The 18885-nt window shown below is 55.4% G+C and overlaps 1 protein-coding gene across 1 annotated transcript in view; it reads right to left on the bottom strand.

Annotated features, from left to right (window-relative positions):
• Positions 1 to 16232, bottom strand: part of Fam222a (family with sequence similarity 222 member A) — a 62631-nt gene extending 46399 nt beyond the window's left edge. Inside the window, exon 1 of the mRNA XM_004664109.2 lies at positions 15857 to 16232. The gene's annotated coding sequence lies outside the window, so the exon portion shown is untranslated. The remainder of the gene's footprint in view (positions 1 to 15856) is intronic.
• Between the last annotated feature and the right edge of the window lie 2653 nt (positions 16233 to 18885).

The raw sequence follows: 18885 nt of genomic DNA, 5'->3' as shown, positions 1-18885 counted from the left end.
TATAGATATCAGTTTAGGGGGACCAGGGGCAGAAAGTGGTGGTTTGATTTTGGTGTCCCCCATAAACTTAGGTGCTCTGAATGCTAGGTTCCCAGCTGATGGAGATTTAGGAATTAACGTTTTGTGGAGGCAGTGTATTTTTGGAGGCGGCTTATGGCTGTTACAGCCAGTTTCCCCATGCCAGTGTTTGGCACACTCTCCTGTTGCTATTGTCCACTTTATGTGAGCCAGGAGAAGATGTCCACCCTCTGCTCATGCTGTCATTTTCCCTGCCATCATTGAGCTTCCCCCTCGAGCCTGTAAGCCAAAATAAACCTCTTTTCTCCCCCCACAAGCTGCTCTTTTTTTTTTTTTTTCAAGGTAGGGTCTCACTCTAGCCCAGGCTGACCTGGGATTCACTATGGAGTCTCAGGGTGGCCTCGAACTCACGCGATCCTCCTACCTCTGCCTCCCGAGTGCTGGGATTAAAGGCGTGCGCCACCACGCCCGGCTACAAGCTGCTCTTGATTGGATGATTTCTACTAGCAATGCGAACCTGACTGCAACAAGCAGGGACTGTTCTAAGAGGGGAAACTGAGGCACAGGCATGGTACCACCTGATAAGGAACTGGCAGACCAGGGGTGTTTTTTGTTTTAAGAGTCTCATTACTCCTGGCTGGCCTTGATCTTGTCAACCTGCCTCTGCCTCAAATCACTGAGATTACAGACGTGCACCATCACACCGGGCTGGGGTGAGGCACTGTGTGGGTGGTGTACAAGGGAAGACAGACACAGGCTGGGGGAACCTAGAATGCCAGGTAGGAGTCCCGGCTCATCCCCCAAAGACAAGGGGGAGGCCATGGCAAAGGCACAGGGCTTATAGCGGGCTTGGGATCTGGTTTGCCTGGGTTCAAACCCCAACCAGCTCTCCCATTAGCCTATGTAGCCTTGAGCAGGTCTGCTAACTTCTGTGCTGCAGTTTCTCCAGCCACAGAAAGGGGTTCACAACAGACATCCCTCACCTATCAGTGACAGGAAACTTTGGCACACAATAAATATTATGAATTTATTAAATTGAAAGAAGAAAACCTGGGCATGGCGGCACACTCGGGAGGCAGGAGGAGGAGGATCACTGTTCACTTGATGTCACCCAGAGACTACATAGTGAATTCTAGGTCAGCCTGGGCTACAGCGAGACCCTACCTCAAAACACTGAGGGGCTGGATGTGGTGGCACACACCTTTAATTCCAGCACTTGGGAGGCAGGCAGAGGCAGGAGAATCGCCATGAGTTTGAGGCCACCCTGAGACTACACAGTGAATTCCAGGTCAGTCTGAACTAGAGTGAGACCCTACCTCAGAAAAAAAAACAAAAACAAAAAAAAAAAAAACCCCAAAACACAGTTAAGGGCTGGAGGGATGGCTTAGCAGTCTGTAAAGCCAAAGGACCCAGATTCAATTCCCCAGGACCCATGTAAGCCAGACGCACAAGGTGGAGGTGCATGTGTCTTGAGTTCGTTTGCAGTGACTGGAAGCCCTAATGTGCCTATTCTTTCTTGCTCTCTGTGTCCCAAATAAATAAATAATTTAAAAAACCTGAAAAACTGTGGGTCAAAAAAAAAAAAGGCCTGTGGATGCAGCTTGGTGGCAGGGTACTTGCCTATCATGCATGAGGCACTGAGTTCAATCTTCAGCACTATAGAAAAATATCAAAGAAACTGAAAGCCGGGTGGCCTGAAGCTGTGCCCAGCCATGTTTAGGGACAATATGGCCACTGAAGCCTGTCCCGTCTTGGCGTAGGTGGGTGCCAGGGCTGGGAAGGGGCAGCAGCAGCGTCTCCCAGCCTTGCCAGGGCATGCACCGCCATGCGCGTGTGCGCGCCCTTCTGTGTGTGTTGCTGCGGCAGTTTCTATGCAAACATGTTAATTTGTTTTCATTTTGTGTTTTTTTCCCCTCGCAGGATAATTGGGTGAGTTTGAAGTCTTGGCGAGGCTGCTGATTATAGCTATTTGGGTGGTGCCCTCACAGGGCTCGGGCCCTGCCTCCTGCCTCTGGCAGTGCAGATGCAGCTGGGGGTGTTTTCTGGGGGCCTTTGCAGGGACTTGGGGGAGACACAGCGGGTTGTGAGGGCTGAGGAAGAGGCAGGCCAGTCATCCTGGGACCCGTGACGTGCTTCACGCCCAGACACTCCGTGTCAGTGTCACCAAAACATGCAAATCCTGCCTGCAAACATCTTTTCTTCGCACTGCTGGCTGAATTAAAAACAAAATCACCAGGTATGATGGTACGCGCCTGCTATTCCAACACTTAGGAGGCTGAGACAGGAGGATTGTCTTAAGTCTTGTGTCTCAGAACAAAGCAAAACAAAAAAAAAATACAAAGTGGCTGCCAATCTTAAAAAAAAGGGGGGGGGGAGCTGGAGAGATGGCTCGGCGGTTAAGCGCTTGCCTGTGAAGCCTAAGGACCCCGGTTCGAGGCTCGGTTCCCCAGGTCCCACGTTAGCCAGATGCACAAGGGGGCGCACGCGTCTGGAGTTCGTTTGCAGAGGCTGGAAGCCCTGGCGCGCCCATTCTCTCTCTCTCTCCCTCTATCTGTCTTTCCCTCTGTGTCTGTCACTCTCAAATAAATAAATAAAAAATTTAAAAAAAGGGGGGGGACTGGAGAGATGGATTAATGGTTAAGGAACTTGACTGCAAAGCCAAGGACTGAGGTTTGGGTTCCCCAGGACCCATGTACAGATACATGAGGTGGCATGTGTGTCTGGAGGTCATTTGCAGTGGTTGGAGGCCCTGGAGCCTATATCTCTATATCTCTCAAAATAAATAACATAAGACTGGAGAGATGGTTCAGTGGTTAAGGTGCTTGTCTGCAAAGCTTAAGAACTCATGTTCAAACCTCCAGGTCCTTTGCAAGCCAAGCACACGGCGATGTAAGAGTGAAATGTCACAAATGTGCACAAGGGGGCGCATGTATCTGCAGTTTATTTGCAGCGGCTGAAGGCCCTGGTATGCCCATTCTCTCTCTCTCTGCCTCTTTCTCTCTAAGAGATAATAATAAAAATTTAAAAATAAAATCTTAAAATCTTTTTTTTAAAAGAAAAAAGTCCCTAAAGTTCCCCCTAAAATTGTTATTGCTTGGTGTCTCAGGGGCAAAAACCAAACCATCCCAGCCCTCTGTAGCACTGAGCCTGCATTTCCTGAAGCCAGTTGGCACCAGATCTGTTCCTTGTTTTGCCTGCTGGTGGGTGGGCACCTGAGTTTTGCACTCTGGAGAAGGGTATGGCTTTGCAGTCAGATGGTTTGAGGCTCAGACTTGGGCTTCAAGTCAAAACCATGACCTTGTCCAGTCTCTAGCTTTCTGAATCTCCTTTTAGCTGTGACCTCCTGGCCATGCCTTGGGCTTAAAGGAGATGGCTGGGTTTCAGGGAAACTGTAGGGTCTCAGTGCGGGTCAAAGTTTTGGGGTTGGGGGACTCCTTGCCTGGTGGGTACCCTACACTTGACTATACCTTTGTCACTGACCTGCTTGTGCTCTTCTAGGCAGGGACCAGGTATTCGGGGAGGAGCCAGGGAAGTTGAGCCCATCGTCACAGAAGGCCTCCACCGCATCACACACTGTGAGTGGAGACCTCCAGGTAATATGTAACTACTGAACCCCAACAGCAGGGGATATGAGGGCCTGGCCCAGGGTGGCCCATAGTAGGCTCACAGTAAATGAGGAAAGTGGTTGCAAGAGGCTTCTATAGCAGGCAGAGGCCCTACGAGACAAGAGGAAGACATGCAATGGGAAAAGATGACGGGCTTCCGGCCGGTCCCCTGGGGGGTGGCGGGCAAACCTATGAGGAGGGCTTAGCCTCCTCATCACATGGGGTGGCAGCTGGCAGCAGCCTTCCCCCCACCGAGAACCACACAAAGGGGCCTCTATTCTTTCTTGGAGCATTTGTCCCTGACTGGCCGGGCCACACCACCCTCTCCCCACTCCACTGCCTGACAGGCCAGCCAAGTGAGCGGACACAAAGGCCAGTGTATCCCTGCTGAGCCAGCCTGGCCTCAGAAGACCCTGGCCGCAAGAGGGCCTGAGTCCTGGGAGGGTTTGTGGCAAGGCCTCTCATCCAGGTGGTGATGGGGAGGGGACTGACAGTCAGGGAAGACTGTAGACCAGCTTCCGTGTCTCCCTGCTGGGTAACCTGAGGCTGACCTCGATTTCCTCCTCTGTACAGCGGGGGCTGTGAAGCAGTGAGGGCCTGGCATCCCATGGAGGGTAGTGGGTGGGTGCGAGCCTCCTGGGCCTGAACTCAGCATCTCCTCTTCAGTCCTACTCATGGAGTCTGGGGGAGGGGGTGACAATCTTAAATCACCCCAACCTTCCATCCGGCAAGGCCCTCATCTGTTGGGACTGACCCTCAGGCTAGGTGGTAAGGTCCAGTCTCCAGGCATAGGGATGACCCTATTAACCATCTACTTTGTTTGGGGACTCAGAGCTACCTCATCTCCTTCCAACCCCTAGAAGGATGGAACAGGATGATCCAGTGGTTAGACTCTGAGGTCCAGTGACAAGAGCTTCAAATTCCTGGCTATAGAAGCCTGGGCTTCATCCTCTCCTGTATGAGGGGGACCACTCACCCTGTAGGGCCTGTGTAGCAACCACATGAGAAAGCCACCTCATGATGTTCCCAGGCCCAGCAAACTTGATGTTTTGTGTGTGTGTGTGTGTGTTTTTTTTTTTTCCCTCTAGGTATAGTCTTCACTGCTTAGTCTCAGGGAGGCCTAGAACTCCCCAGGATCCTTCCTGCCTCTCTCAGGCTTGAACTCACAGGGCTCCTCCTACCTCTCCTGGGATTAAAGGTGTGCACCACCACACCCAGCACTTGATGCCTTTTCTAAGAGGCTATTTCCCCCACTCTCAGGGAAGCCTGAAGCCATGCATGCAGGCCAGTCTAGGAGCTGGACTTGGTATCTGCAGCCAAGACTGGTGAACTCACAGCCCCTGGATTTTATTGAGGAGCTTGTAAACGGTTTCCTGGATGTCCTCAGCTCTGTGGACCAGAGCCCCAGAGAACCAGCCCGGAAGCCCAGCCTGACGCATCTCCCTAGCTGACCCCATGAAGGCCCTGCCTGCCACACAAAGTCCCCCTTTCTCCCTCCCACCTGCTTGGGCTCGGGCTGGGGCAGCCAAGTGAACAGCAGAGTACCAAGTAATTAAGCCGTGCGCACCATCCGGGCGCCGGCGAACGCTGTGGAGTTTCCCTTTTATGTTTATAGCAATTGTATGAAAATGTGCGACACGGAGCGGCACCAGCTGACAAATGAGACGAAACAGACAGGATTCCAGGCCGGCTTTTTTTCCCGGGCCTGATTGGCATTAATTGTGAGCGTTTACAAAGCACAACTCTACGCCTGACATTTGCTTCAAGCGAACGTTTCCTTCTAATAGTTTTAATGATTACAACCGGAGCTGGTGATCACCACAGGGCGGGGAAAGGCTGCCTGGGGCCGGCCGGGCCTGGCCCTGCTCGGCTCACCCAGGCCCCAGGGGATGGTGTCTTGGCCCATTTTCCAGGCTACCTGGCTGCAAGAAACGCCTGGCCTCAGGGCACAGGTGGACACCCCACTCTGGGGCTGGCTGCTGACTCCTACAACTCTGCCAGTTTCTAAAGCTGACAGGAACACACTGGCAGTCACAGACCTGGGGCACAAGGGAAGGGGGAGCAGCGAGAGAGGCTGCCAGGCTTCAGTTTCCTCATGAGGTAGGAAGGACCACACAGGTGCTGGCTGCTGTGGTTCTGCTGTGTGTTCTTAACCAGGTCCCCTCCCAGTTCTGGGCTTGACCCTCCTCACCTGTCACCGTGAGCAGTGGGGACTCGCTCGGACCAGGACTATAATCACGGCTTGAGTCTCTCTCCAGATGCATGGCCTTGAAGAGTCCTTTAATCTCTGAACCCTTTTCCCTCACCTGGAGAACTGAGCTCACAGGGTGGTCTCAGGACTGTAGGGTGGAAGGGTGTTAAAAACCCAGAATTTCTGACAAACTAAGGCCCCATGTTGTTCACTTCCCCACAAAGAGCTGCGAGCAAGTGAATGTGTTAAGTTTGTAAGGGAAGTGCCTGAGCAAACACGTCCATGAGCGTAGCTCACTCACATTCATTCACGCTCATTCATTCATTCAACTCGGACACTACCTCCCTTACAAACTCATTCACTTGCTCGCTGGCCTGCTTATGCGCTCACTGACTGACTCACTCCCTCACTTGTCCAGGCACAGGCTCACCCCACCCCATGAACTCACGCACTTGCTGATGCGCTCCCCGGCTCGCTTCCGCACACACGCACACACACACGCACACACTCATAGTCTCAGGTACACGGATCAGGAATCTGGGAAGACATCATGGAACAAAGCAAAGAGCCTTCCTTACAAGGCCCACAGCCTCGAGGCAAAAGAGAGTCTGCGGATATAGAAATAAGCTTTGTGTGCATTTCTTTACTGACCACATTTCAAAGTTCCACAGGAACACACGGGTTCAGAGAGGGAAAAACAGTCGGATGTCAGCCAGGGAATCAAACCCAGGTAGGTGACCTCTGAGGTGAGCGAGTCTTTTAAGAAGCTGCCAATACCGGTCCCCTCAGAAGGATGCTCCATGGGGGGGGGGGGGGGAGGCTGCCTCCTAGTTGGCCTTCCTGTGTTTTGGGGCGGAAGGAGGGGCTCATGTGTAAAGCCAGGCGGGGCACCAGGGCAAGAGGAACAATGGAGAGATGTGACAATGAGGCTCGGGAGCCCTGTTCTCCTGGGGTCCCATTTTCTGGGCCGGCAAGCTCACTCCCTCACACAAAGCTGTTTGCTAGGTCTTGCCTCAAATGGCCTCCAACCAGGCGGCTGAGAAAGACAGCCCCAAGGCACCTGCAAAGGCCCAGAGCCCAGTGAGGTTGGGAAGCAGCCAGCACACTGCTGAGCCCCTGGGCATCCTGTTCACAGTGAGGTGCCACTTTTGGGGTGAGCCCTAGTGGGACCCTCTGGCCTGGTAGGGCTTCACTCTGCCAGAAAGCTCTCAGGGTAAGTCCTAGCTCCCTGCTCATTCCAGCCAAAAAGACTTGGCAATTATTTCTGGAGTTAGTTTAGGAGTGTAGTGGGGAGGAAAGAGAAAAGCGTTTCTTCTTCTTCTTTTTTTTTCCCCTTTTGCATATGGTGGCACAGATGGGCCCATGATCCATAAAAACTGTTTGCAATTAAACTCCCACTTTGCATGGCTGGATCTGTCAGTTGTCTGAGAGTGTGGGACTCCGTGCTGATGGGGAGGAGCTGTGTGGTAGGGCGTGGCAAGATTCCCCAGGGCGCGTGAGAGTCCAGGAACCTGCTCTGGGCATGGGGCCTGGCTGGATGGCAAGTGCCAGTGACTATGCCAGCTTGCTTTCTGGTTTTGCCTCCCTTCGTCCCCACCCTTTGCCAGGAGTTGGGAGTCTAGCCGGGCAGCTGGGGCGGGGCTTGGCAGGACTTTCCTGCCCAGCGGGGGCTTTGGGCAGCACTGGATGCCCGGGTGGAAGGGCAGTGAGGGTGAAGAGACCGGAGCATATCACCTGAGGCCCAGCCTGAGCCCAGACCTGGGGCCTGGGACAAGTATGAGCGACGCATACCGCTAGCCACGGTGCGATGGCAGGTGCAGGGCTCAGGAGCCAGAGCCTCTGGCCCAGTTGGCAGCAAGGATGGAAAATGGTGCCAGGGAGGGCCACCAAGGGCCAGAGCAGGCTCCTACACATCCCCAGTGGAGTGAGCCTGACTTCTTCATAGGTAGGGAAAGCAGGTAAGGAAATCAAGGCAGGCAATAAGGATCAAAGATATGAGCCTGTCCTGCCAAACTACTGGGCTCTGCATCCCTCCGGTTACCCCTGTTCTCCCAATACCATCCTGCCACGCCAGCTGCTTGCCTGTTTGGGTTAACGAATGCATCATTTGGCTTTGGGAGAGCCTGAGATTGCTAATAATTGTCCCCTGATGAAAAGAAATAAGGCCCCGATGCCCCCTTCCCTGCCCCCTCCAAGCTGGGAGAGAAAAGTCATAAAAATAGCTTGTTATCTCACCTATTGAGGCTCCGACTGGATGTTACTGCTAATTGGGTATAACATCCTTGTCTTGTTCTCTCAGAAGCTAAATCAAGAAAGCGCCACTGCTGCGAACTAATTATATCTCCGGCCTGCAGCCTGCAGCTTGTCTCCCCCTTTATTGAGTTAAAAAATGGTCATGAACCTTCATCTTTCATCCCCCCAAGCTCTGGGCCCCGGCACTGCTGGCCAGGCTAGGCTGCTGAGGTGCAGACAGCCCAGCAGGGAAGGTCTACAACGATGGGTCTTGGGGACAGGGAGCAGGGCAGGAGAGTGCTGGAGGGGCCCCTATCCAATGCCCTCCCCTGCTGCTTCCTGCCAGGCCTGGTATTCCAACTTTTCCTGGAGACAGGGGCTCCTCCTAGCAGCTGGACCCCCAAAGAAGTCAAGAGCATTTCTGTCCAGTGAGCACGCATACATTCATTCATTCAACAAACAGTTCTGTGATGCCTTCCTACCGGGTACCATGCACCACTCTGGCTTAAGCAGACAGTATACCAGAGGCAGGGAGCCCCAAGTGCCTGCACCTTGGGTTCACACAGATGCTGGATGTGGATGCTTAGATGGAACTGCACAGCTCTTCTGTTCCAAATGCCAAGGTCAGCCCTGGCTCCTCCTATAATCCCCTCTCCACGTTCCAGACACACTCCACCACGTACTGACGGTCCTTACACTGAAACTCTTACTGGCCTGCTCCTGGGCCGCCTCTCATGCTGTTCCCTCCACTTGGAAGGTCACTCTTCCCAGCTCCCTTCCCTCATGTCCTGTCAGAGACCCAGCAGAACAAATGACACCTTGTCCAGGAGGCTGTGACCTCTGCTTTACCCCCCCAGGCTGTGGACTTTTACAGTCAGGAGGGGGGGGGGTTGAATGACAGTTCCGTCACCCAGCAAGTGTGTGAGGCTAGCTGCTTAACTGTGCAAAGCCTCCACTTCTGCATGTTGGAAATGGACTCAGAGGTTCTTCCTAGAGGCGGGGAAGGCCTGCAGGTACCCCGTGGGGTGGTGTCTGACAGGGATTCCAGGCAGCTCTTAGCTCATGAAGAGCTCCATAAATGCTGCAGGGACTCTGCAAGGACCGGCAGGGGGTGGGGGGGTGGAGTTTAGAAGGTAACTGATCCTCATATGCAAATGGCTCTCATGGAGGAAGGACAACCCCCAAACACACACACACACACACATGCTCAGAAGGTCTCTAAGAATCATCAGCTGTGGTCCCCTGGTCTTCTGAATCACATAGTGACAGCAGAGGAGTTCCCCCCCCCCCCCCCCCCGGGGAGCTCACCAAGACCAGGCAGCCAACCTGCTCTGGCTGCTCACAGGCCTTGCTGACTGATGGACATTGCCTGCCCAGAGCCCTGGAAAGAACTCAAGGTCAGGGGAGGAATGCAGCCGGGAAAGAGGGCAGCGAGTGATTGGCAATGTCTACCAAGGGCACGGCAGCGTAAGGCCGGCCAGGCCTGCCACGGGTTTACCATCCTTGACATTTTATGAGGGATGCAGTTATGTCTGTGTTGAGCGGGGGGGGGGGGGGGGGGGGGTGACTTGCTCAAGGTTGAGCAGCATGTAAGAGATTGCTGGCCCAAAGCACAGTCCCTCAGCCCCTGCCCAGGCATCCAGCCATCCTGGGAGGAGGACTGTGTTCACCTGCCACGTGGGCCCAACCCTAGACTACTGGCTTTACCTGGATGAGCATGTTTCTTCACCTCCACAACAGGGACGGAAATACACTTAACAGAATGATCTGAGGATGAAAGCAGAGAAAAAAGGCCAAACAGGAAGCTTAGTCTGGCACAAAGCAGATGTTGACAGTGTCCTGGGACTCTCATGCTAGCCCCAAGGAAGGGCAAAAAGCCAGCAATGGGCTGGACAGATGGCTTAGTGGTTAAGGCGTTTGCCCACAAAGCCAAAGGACCTTGGTTTGATACCCCAGGACCCACGTAAGCCAGATGCATAAGGTGGCGCATGCATCTGGAGCTCGTTTGCAGAGGCCGGAGGGTCTGGCCTGCCCTCTCTCTCTCCTACTCTCAAATAAATAAATAATTTTTTTTCTCAAGGTAGGGTCTCCCTCTAGCCCAGGCTGACCTGGAATTCACTATGGAGTCTCAGGGTGGTCTCGAACTCACAGTGATCCTCCTACCTCTGCCTCCCGAGTGTTGGGATTAAAGGCATGTGCCACCACGCTTGGCTAATAAATTGTTTTTTAAAGCCAGCAACGACTATCACCTATCCTCCAGAAAGCCCTCCCCAGCTGCCTAGAGGCAAGTTAAGTTTCCATCTATAGGTTCCCTGGCATACTTTGGGAGAATAGAGGCACCCAGGGGCACAGACTTCCTGTTTGTGCCCCAGTGGCTTCATGCTGTGAATCCCTCTACTGGGGCAAATGGCCCACCCCACTGAGTCTGAGGTGGCCAGTGGGGTCTGTTCAACTTTGTGTCCCCAGCACCTGACAGGGAACTTGGCATGGAGCAGAACAGCCCCTGCGAACGCGCAGGTGGTTAGGGTGCATGCACGAGAGCCACTCCCATTTAGGACCCGCCTTTCTCTCACTGAGGCCACACCTCACACCTGTCCTCTCAGCGGACTTTGGACACACCTGACAGAAGAGGAACCCGAGGTCAAACAGAAGCCGAGAAGCAAGGCCTGGGAGCTGCCATTACAGCCTCTCTCAGTGCCCAGCACAGCCCGGGCTTTGCCAGGTGGCTGCCCTGTCCCAACAGTGAATCCTGGAGCAGACAGCTGGTGACTGGACCCTTCCCTCCAAGGGAGGCCCCTCTGCCCACATTCCACGAGTAAGTTCTGCGTCATTAAGTCTCTGTCCCAGGAAGCCTGTTCGTCGCGGCTCAGGCCTCACCCCCTGACCTCTGAGGCCTTTGTCCTGTCCCCTCTGCACAATAGCAGGAGCTCCCTGGGCCCCAAACAGCTGCTACAGCTGGGACAGCGGCATGACGTGGGGCCAGGGTGACTGGCCAGGCCCTGAGCTAAACTCACTCAGTTCAGAGGGACTCAGCAGGTCCTTCTCTCCTTGCTGTCTCCACAGCTCCTGAGAGTGCCCTGTGTACACAGACTCTTCCCACCCACAAGCCCACAGAACTGCTATGGCTCTCTTACACCAATGATTGAAGGCATATTTGAGGCTGCATATGCCAGCCTGTTCCAGGGGCATCTGGAATGTGGAAGAGGGGCCTGTATCCCTTTTCAGGGGCCAAAGCCCAGAGGGGTACAGTGACCTGTCTGAGGATGTGCAGCCAGACGCAGTATAGGAGCCTGAGGTCCCCTGCCAACCCCCTCCAACTCACAGGCTGTGCTCCTGCTTCTCTCCTCCCATGCCTGCGCGGACCTCTCCCTCTCCAGACCACATGGAGTTCTCAGCCCTCTAGCTACCTGCTACTAGTTCACCTCCCTTCCTTCTGCTCTTACAAGCTGCCTCTGTCTTTCCTGGTCATGCCTCTGACAGTGACATCCCCATTCATCCTCGGCTGGGCAGACTCTCTCAGATCCCAGAGTCTGTAGCCTCCTCAAGACCTCCCCTCCAGCCTGCTCCCACTTACTTTACTTTCTGTGAAGGAGCTCTGCCACCCAACAGTGGGACAGTGGTCACAGCAGGGTGCCCTCCCCAGAGCTGGACTAGCAGGGAGAGAAAAGGTTGAGGAACAGTCACCCGGGCCGGCTCACCCTCTCCTTGCCCACTTCCCCCAGCCCCCATCCTGACCTCTGACCCTTCACAGACCTCCATCTTCAGCCACTTCCTGGTGGCATGACCCCAACAGGAACATACCTTCCTGTATGCTTGCTTCGGCCCCCCACACACCCCAGTAAAAATAACATTAGTGTCCAAGAAAGACCTAGCTGCTGAGTAGTTTTGGGTAGGTGGTTCCTTTGCTGGGCCTCTACATCCCCATCTCTGCAATGGCACTAGCTCTTGCCCACAGGAGTGGGAGCTCCTCACTACACTTCAGTAGGCACTCAGCTATTTTTCAACCAGGCAGTCAGTGGTCCAGGTGGAAGGCATGCACCACCACCCCCTTGCCAGCCTCCAGCCCTTTGCAGAATCACCCTCCCCACCCCCGGGGCAGACTAAAATAGTCATTAGGCAGATTTCAAAAGATGTCAGTAGCTTATAATTATAGTCGACATCCTTCTGAGATAAAAGTGATTACCTTGGATGCAAATCGCTTAGCAACCAATCAGGGTGGCGGGCGGCGCCCGAGGAGGTGACCGGCCCCGCAGCACAGCCCTCCTCCCACGGGCTGCACCTCCCAGGCAGAGAGAAAGCGCACAATAGCTCTTGACACGCAAATGGGTTAACACAATAAAGGCGGCTCTGGCCGCTGCTGGGGGAGAGCGGCAATGCCCAGCCCACGGGAGGTAATAAAGCGGCCCTTTTGTGCGAGTCTCCCCGCGTTCTCACCCCCGCCCAGCCCGGAGGAATCGCTGCCTGATTGAATTACGGTTCATGAATACGAGCTGCTAGCCTGCTTCTTCCTCCTCTGACTGGGGAGGGACTGGGTGGGGGGGAGAGGGGCCGGAGGGAGGGTGTGCGGGGAATCTATGGCCCAGCCCCGGTGGCACTCAGATGGAAGCTGGCTGTGCTCACAATTTGGGGGACGCAGTGGACAGGGGTGCCCCTACCACCCGCAGGGGAACCAGAAGCATAGGACCCCTGCCTGCCCTGGAATTAGGTCTCCTGCTTTGGCTGCAAGGTCTTAGGAGAGCTGGAAGATGACGACACTCACAGTAGGCATGAAGCTGTGCAATTATCCAGTGCTTACTGTATGCTGTAGCCGGCACTAAGACCTTGATCCTCACCTTGTCACTCCTTTCTCACAGATGAGGAAACAGAAGTTCAAGGAGACAAAGCCACGCACCCGGGGTGACAGTCAGACTCAGACCCACAGCCTGGCACCCTGCCATGAGCCATTGCTCCATTCAGGCAAGCTGGCAGGGCCCGGCTCTCATCCACAGCAACTGTGAGGCTCAGAGGGCCGGGGCATGGGCGAGCTTCCGTGGAGTTAGACAAGGGAAAGGATTACTAGGGTGTGGGGGGGGGGGTTGGGGGGTGACGATGACAACCTTGGGAGGAGACTGCCCAGAAAACTAAAGAGTCTGCAGGGGTGTTGCCTCTAGATATGTATACGCTGTCACCCGAGACTCCCAGCATAGCGACCTCAAGGACACCCTACCCCATTCAGCCATGACCTCTATAGCCCTATCTGCCCCTTTTGGGGGGGGGTCACGCGGCTCTCTCCTACAGACCCTCCTCACCTCCATGCTGGGTCTCAGGTGCCACTGCCTTCCGCTATCTGAACACCTAACTGAGGGTCCAGGGTGGCCCGGTACAGTGAACTGAGGAGAAAGCCGACAAGGGACTCACCCTTCCTGGCTGGTGGGTTCCACACCACACATGCCTTCTCCAGGGCTGGAGAAAGGGGTTCAGTGGGAGGGGAGCAGGCTGAGCACAAGGGCCTACCAGAAGCTGGCACTATGTTCAACACAGTCTTGCAGGCGATGGAGAAGCAAGATTCGAACCTGGGATTCCATGTAGACAAGGCCCTGTCTCCTTCAGAGACCCCAGTCTCTGAAGGCAAGGGGTGCCTCCGTGTCTCCCCAGTGTCTGGGTTGGGAAGGCCCTGGAGAGTCTGGAGCCAGGGCCGCAGCGGCCAGACCTCAGCAGGTGCCTGGATGAGCACCCTGCGGACCATGCCTCTTTGGCTTGAACCTAGGCTTCCTTGCCTTTACGATGGGTTACAGGGCACAAGACCCTCCAAGAAACAACTAAGAGCCTGTAAAATGCCTGGCACGTGGAGAGATGCTGGGTAAACTGGCACTCCCCCTGCTTGTTGTCTGGCACTCACTGCCAAGCCCAGGGAGGCGAGCGAAGGGAACAGAAGGAGTTGCCCAATTCTGACAGCCTCTCCCTCCGCCTTGGCTGAGGGAGTGTAAATACTCCACGGAGGGCCTCCAACCGCCTGTGTGTGTAGATCTCTGGCGCGCGCTCCGAGTTTGTTTCTAAACTGGGAAGCGTCGCAAGGCCATGCAATCGGCCCCGTATCCACCCCCCCCCCATTATTCTACCCTCATCTGCATCTCTTCCTCTGTCCTCAAAGCTTGTGTGTAAAGGACAGACACCATTTCAGCTGGAAATATCATGGCCCTGCCAAGCCTTGAAGCAACCTCCCCAGTACTTACTGACCTGTTAATCTGAGACTCTGGTTAGGAGGAAAGGGGGGAAAAAAATGCTAGCTAGCGGCAGACTGGGCCTGGCTTCTCCCAACGCCCCCTCACTTTGCTGTGCCCTCACCCGGCTCCTCACCATTGGAGCAGTAACAGTGTTTGTGAACCTTTTCCTAGAAATGTGATAAAAGCTGTTTCACCCACATCCGAAGCTGGCAGTAATTGCTGGAAGGGACTTAGAAGCAGCAGCACAGGGCCAGCAGGACGCCTGGCCCCAGGAGGTGGGACGGGAGTGGGGGGGGGAGGAATCCTCTGGGCTTCAGACTATATAGTGCAGGTGCTGGAGTGTGGTGGGGAAAAAGAAGGCTGGTGCACCCCCCATCTCAGCTGGCCCCTGACAGAGCTGCATTCAGACCTTAGCTCTCACTTGCCCTGCATCCGCTTAACAAGCATCAATCACGAAGCCTGTCAAAACCATCTTCAATACCAAAAGGAGGGAGGGTGGCGCAAGCAGGGGTTCCAGCTGGGCTAAGGCCCCTCACTCTGGGGGGGCAGTGTTGAACAACGCGGGGGAACCCGTGGACCTGCACCTCACACGGCTAGCAACTCCTCTCACCTTCTCGGACTGAGTGCAGGGCATTCATATTTTTTTTTGTGGGGGGAGGACAAAAATGTCCTATTTGAAGGCTGAGGCCCCACATCTCCCTGGGGGCCCTGGAAACTTCAGCTCGCGGGCTGGGTATATATATGGTGAGGTTGAAGGAGGCTTCCATTTTGGCATCCCGTTTGAAAGCAGAAAGTTGCCTGTGTCTGGAGGTCCCGAGCTCCCACGCACTGCTAGGCCACATGGACAAAGTTCTGAACACCTGTCCTTGGGGGGAGGAGCATCACCAGGGACAGCTGGCACTGCCACCCTCCCCCACCTCATGTGGTGTGGCTGGGGATTTAGGTCATGAGATTGCAGTGGGGGGAAGGAGGGAGCTAGCTGGCTTTCTCCCTTTCCACTACCAGTCCTGCCCTCTCTGGCCTTGGGTCAGGGCCAGCTGTGTTGTCAGGGCAACCTCGGTGACGTCAGAGGCCGGGCAGTGATGTCACATGCGGCCCCAACTGGGAATGTGCTGTCCCTGTAAACTGTGTGTGGAAATCAATCGTGGCCTGAATGGAAGAGTCCTGCTACAGCCTAGCCTCAGAGGACACAATCATCAAAGGTGGATTGTGGGACCTCACAACCCTCTCACCCTCTGAACCATGTCACTTGAAAACCCCAAAGTCTCAAAGGTTTCTCTGGAAAAGCCTTCAATGCTGTCCCATCCTGGGTGCTCCCCTCTCCCTCCAATATGCAAGAGTTCCCTGGGAATTGTCCAGCCACGGAGTCATTACCTTTGTTAGCTTTACCGGAGGAGTGACCTTTCCTCTAATGATATCGGCGCTGCCCCAAATCCCACGGAATCCCCCCCACCCTTCTCCACCAGTGGTTGACCAGTGCAAATAAGTTGTGTGTAGGAGGGTCAGGGGCAATACCGCCCAACAACGTAGCGCCCTTTTATGTCCAGTCTAGGATGCCAGGTGGGTGTCCCCAGCTTCGGCCCGGAACCCCCACCAGCACAACTCACCGAAGCAACCAGGCCTTCGAAGGGCAGCAGCAGGTCTCAGAGGCAACGACGCTACACTCCGCGGGTGGTAGCCATGCAAGGGTGGCGGAGGCTGCCCGAGGAAGCCCCCCCCCCTTCAGGGGGCCGATGCCTCTCTGCGGGTGGGAAGGGGAGCTGTCGGTGAGGGGCGATCCCGGCGTCCGAAGTCGGGGCGGGGGGCAGTGGTGGTTGTAGAGGGTGATTTTCCCGGCTCACTGCAGGTCGTGTCCACCCGGGACCTGGGCCACTCCTGCAAGGAGGCTGCGCATCCTCGGCGGAGTCAGTGCTTGATGCGTCCGGCTGGAGGCGCTGAGCCTCCCCGCGGGGGCCGGGCTCACCGCTGCAGCTCTGCCCGCGCCTCTCCCAGGGCGCCCTCTCCGTCCGCGCTGGGAGCCCGGCGGGCCGCGGCCCCTCTCGCCAGCCCCAGCTGCAGCCCTTGTCTTTGTTGCTTTCCTCTCGCACGCACGCACGCCCTCGGCTTGCAGCTCCCAGGTTTGCCCCCCCTGCGGGGGGGCGCGGGTGGAGGGGAGGTGGGTTTTCTCCTGCGAGGATTGCACGCACCTGCAACGTGCCCCCCTCCCGACTCCTCGTCGGGCATGCACCAGGTCCCCTCGCAGGTTGCAAAGATCAGCGACGAGAATGCACCGGCCCCTCCTCCTCCTGCTCCGAGCCCCGGGTGTGGGGGGAGGGGAAGCCGGCAAGCAGCGGCGGCGGCGGCGGCCGCAAAACGAGCGGCGGAGGCTGGGATGCAGCCTCGGGGAGGGGCGGAGGGTTCTGGGGTGGGAGGTTGGGGAAGGGTGAGGGGAGACGCGAAGCCAAGAAATAACTGGTCCAGGTGGTGCAGGAAGGACTCGGAGACGGCCCGGAGGACCGCGCACCGGGCGTCGGAGAGCTGCTGCAGGAGGCGGCGCGCTCCGGGCTTCTCACGCACCCATAGTCACGGGCGGCGCGCGGGGCTTCTCGGGGCCGCAGCCTCGCGCCTCCTCCTGGCCGCGTTGCGGGCGCCTCGCCTGGCCTCGGAGTCCGGGTGTGGAGCGGCGCGCCCCGTAGGCAGCGTGCCGGGTTCTCCGCCTCTTCCCCCCGGCCGGCGCGCGCAGCCGCTCCGCGGAACTGCCGGCCCCGCACTCCTGCCCGCTGCTCCGCTCCGGCCCGACTGACAGGCGCGAGCGCCCGCGGCCGCCGCTGCGTCTGGTCCCCGGCCCCGCCCCCCGGGTCTCGGGCCAATCAGCTGCGGACGGGAGGCGGTTACCAGGGTGACGCGGCGCCGCGTCCTCTAGGGGGCGGGACCGGGGGCCGCCACGCGCGCTTTTCGCGGCAAAATTCAAAGGCCGGCAGGGCGGTCCTCCAACCTTCTTTCCTCACCCCCCCACCCCCGCTCCCCCACCACCCACCCAAGCTGGGACGAAGAGGGACTAACTTCGGGAGGACTTCAACTCCCGGCATCCTGCGCGACGAAACCTGAGGAAGGGGCCCGGACTGGGGGCGCAGGGCACGCTGGTAACTGTAGTCCTTTCGTTGGGGAGCCCAGGGATGCAAAAGATCATTATCATTTAAAAATATATTTTATTTATTTATGAGAGAAAGAAGCAGACAGAGAATGGGCGCGCCAGGGCCTCCAGCCACTCTAAATGAACTCTAGACTCTGTGTATCTTGCTTTAGGTGGGTTACTGGGGAATCAAACCTGGGTCCTTAGGCTTAACAGGCAAGAGCCTTAACCACTAGACCATCTCTCCAGACCCCAGTATCATTTTTTTTGAACTTCTTGATGGGAGTAACACACTGTGCTAAGTCTGAATTGTTTCATTTTATCTTGGGACCAACCCGGTGAAGAATGCGTTCAAGATAATAAAAGAGTTAGGGTGTGCTCAGTGGTACGGGCCAGGAGTGCAATAGCTAACACGCTTACATAGCAAAGCGCACACTCTACCTAATCCTCACGCCTGTGTGATGTAGACGGTAACACCTGCATTTTGCAGACAAGAAAACTAATATTGTAGGAAGTTGTATTACACTCTTAATTTACAGAGCTGAAAGAAAGATGTGAAATGTGCAGAATGTGTTTGTACCAAGGTGTATTTTTTGCCAGTGATAGACTTTTGGCATCACAATTGACATATGTGGAGCACATATACCCAGAGAAATACTGAGCTCCTTGTACAATACACTTTATAGATGTATATAATGACCATGCAAGGCAAGCACTAGTATTCCGTTACTATTATTAACTTTTTATTTATTTGAGAGAGACAGATAGAGAAAGAAGCAGAGAAAGAGGGAATGGGTGCACCAGGGTCTCCAGCCACTGCAAATGAACTTCAGATGCATGCACTACCTTGTGCATCTGGCTTATGTGGGTACTGGGGAATCGAGCCTCAAACCCGGGTCCTTAGGCTTTACAGGAATGCGCTTAACCACTAAGCCATCTCTCCAGCCCCTATTATTATTAGTTTTTTTAGACATGGTCTCAATATGTTGTTCATACTGGTCACAAACTCTTGGATTCAAGAAATCCTCCTGTATCAGCCTCCTGAGTGCTAGGACTATGGGCATGTGCCACCACACACACAGTGAGACACCAGGATTCTCTTTTCAACGGATAGGGAAATTGAGGCGTGGTGTCACATCAACTTGGGCTCCAAATTTGACTCCATCGAACAGTGCTGCACCTTGCCTTTGACTTTCTTTCTTTCTCTCTCTGTCGCTCTCGCTCTCGCTCTCTTTCTTTCTTTTCTAGTTTTTCAAGGTAGGGTTTCACTCCAGCTCAGGCTGACCTGGAATTTACTATGTGGTTTCAGGGTGGCCTCAAACTTATGGCAATCCTACTGTCTGCCTCCTGAGTGCTGGGATTAAAGGCGTGTGCCACCATGCCCCAGCTGTCTTTGACTTTCTAAGTAGGTGCTTATGTGCTCATTTGCTCTGCCTAGCAGCCCTCAGGCGGTATCCTCATTTTCAGGTAGGGAAATTGGGTCCTGGGAGGGCCACTTCTGTCCATTACTAAGGTGATGGACAC

Source organism: Jaculus jaculus, chromosome 13 (assembly GCF_020740685.1).
Source record: "Jaculus jaculus isolate mJacJac1 chromosome 13, mJacJac1.mat.Y.cur, whole genome shotgun sequence".
Lineage (NCBI taxonomy): Eukaryota > Metazoa > Chordata > Mammalia > Rodentia > Dipodidae > Jaculus > Jaculus jaculus.
Note: the sequence above shows the minus strand (reverse complement) of the source record. Positions and strands in the feature narration are given on the sequence as shown.